This window comes from Pinus tabuliformis, chromosome J (assembly GCF_031772625.1).
Source record: "Pinus tabuliformis cultivar Carrire ecotype Pingquan chromosome J, CPIR1, whole genome shotgun sequence".
In the NCBI taxonomy this organism is placed as follows: Eukaryota; Viridiplantae; Streptophyta; class Pinopsida; order Pinales; family Pinaceae; genus Pinus; species Pinus tabuliformis.
The window spans coordinates 1,134,131,056-1,134,133,335 of record NC_142295.1 but is presented as its reverse complement, the minus strand read 5'-3'; the positions used below and the strand labels follow the sequence as shown (position 1 = coordinate 1,134,133,335).

General features: G+C 37.6%; 1 pseudogene; it reads left to right on the top strand.

The window, feature by feature from the left end:
* The first annotated feature begins 987 nt into the window (after positions 1 to 987).
* Positions 988 to 1,707, top strand: LOC149231073 (annexin-like protein RJ4 pseudogene; annotated as a pseudogene).
* The last annotated feature ends 573 nt before the right edge of the window (positions 1,708 to 2,280 follow it).

Here is a 2,280-nt window from a genome sequence, read left to right as displayed (position 1 = left end):
CAATGTTCTGAACAAAAACAGGTTCAGAATGGTGTCTATTTTGATGTAGCTCTTCTTGCTGTAGCTGTGATTCAAGCTGCAAAAAATCGATCTTTTCCTGTGCATTTTGTAGACATGTTTGAATTTCAGAGAGAGATCCTTTGCTAATTTGTAATGTGTCATCAACAGTAGATAATATCAGAGTTTTAAGGAACTGTAATACTTCACTGGTTCTGGCCATTTTTCTTCAATGTCTGATTTACACCTTAAAAAACTGATCACAACTACTACTCAATGCAGAAAAGTAATATCTACTCACAGTACACAGCAATATCCTTTATAAATGTCAGCAAATGATCAGTGTGCAATATAAAAGACTACAATCAGTTCACCAAAATCTTTATGCAGCAGTGGAATCAAGGAATCAATGTACTATAATGAGTTTTAAATACAATGTCACAATTGGGGCAGCAGCAACTGCAAACTTGTTTGGATCCTTCAAGTACTCCTTCAGAAATGATGGTTATCAAAACTTCAATAATTATAACACCATGTCATGGGCATTCTTTGAACTGTAATTTACAGCGGTCAACCTCAGCAAAGCATTAAACATATGAATGGCACCAACAATCAAATCGGATCCAACTATAGGAAGAGAAGCACAGAATCTCGGTTGCAAATGGAATTCGAACTATTCAAAGTGTATTTGAAACCAATCACTATACCATTGGATCGTATACCATTCAGGCCTCATACAGACTTATTTAAAACAACAGCTTCAACGTATTTCAGGCAGCATCATAACGTATTCAGGCAGCTTAAATCACAGTTTTCGTTGCATTCAATACAGCTCTAGGTCAGCACACAAATAAATCAATGAGCGATATACAAAACTGATTTCTTTCTCTGCAATAGAGACTTAATGTCCAGCACATACAGTGCACATATTAAGAGCAATAATCATCACAAAAAGAAACTACCTTTCCAACCTGGACACCACCACCAGAAATGACGTGCATAGTATTGTCAATGCAGGTAAATCACTTAGTTTAAGGATGGGTGAAGAGAAGCCCCCTCCCTGTAAAAGGCCTCGCAGAGATAGGAGCAAAAACAGAGTTTGTAGGGAAGTTGCTGTAGTTATGGAGGAAAATATCTGGAAAGAGCACAAATGAGAAGTCAATCATACAAATATTAGGACATAGAACTGCAGCACAACGCAAAGTAATCCGTCAAAGTTATTTTCAACTGTATGAAGAGGATCTCTTGAAGCGATTGGAATCTGAGCTTTCAAGTGACTTTGAGAAAGCTGTATTCCTTTGGGTACTAGATCCAGCTGAACGTGATGCGGTCATATCTCATGATGCAATAAAGAAGTGGAATGGAAAGAATATATCGCTTTTAGAAATTTCCAGTGCTCGATCTTCGGCTGAACTATTGATGGTGAGGCAAGCATATCATATTCGGTACAAAAAGTCCCTCGAAGAAGACGTGGCTGAAGATTTCCAAGATGCAGTGCGAGTTGTGATCAAGTGTATTTGCTGTCCTGAAAAACACTTCACAAAGGTTTTGCGCTTAGCGATAGAAAAACTCGGGACAGATGAAGATGCACTAACACGGGTGGTTGTAACACGTGCGGAAGTTGACATGAAGCATATCAAAGAGGCATATGCTAAGAGGACCAACAAGACTTTGGAATATGCAATAGCGTCTGAAACCTCTGGAGACTAACAGGATTTTTTTGCTTACATTGATAGGCAAAGATCATGCTTAAGCTCATTCATCCGAATGGCGCCTTTTGAAACATTTATGCCTGAAATGAAGAGCTTTAGAATCTTAATAATTTCAAGCACACAACCTGTAGACACTTTTCTTTGAGTAGTTTCAAAGTTGTCTCGACTCACTGGATCATAAACATAATGCACAATTCATGTTGTTAACTTCACCATCTGATGCAGCTTAAAAGGGACTATTTTTTCCTTTCGAGTAATGATCCCGATGGAAAATCATGAGAGCTGCGTAGATCAATATACAAAGACTCTAAATAAATTTGGAATTTGACATTTTCATTAAATTGTAGGCGAGTGGGCCGCCTTTTCATTTCGGTTTCTGGACCAAAAGATTACAGCGAGCCTGGTGCTGTTCCATGTCAATGAATGCTGCAAACCATGTTACCAATATATATCACCGTATATATATCACTTTAAAACAGTGCACATTCAATATTAAAACAGCGCATTCAATATATATCACTGTATATAACCATGCTACCAATATATATCACCGTATATATATCACTTTAAA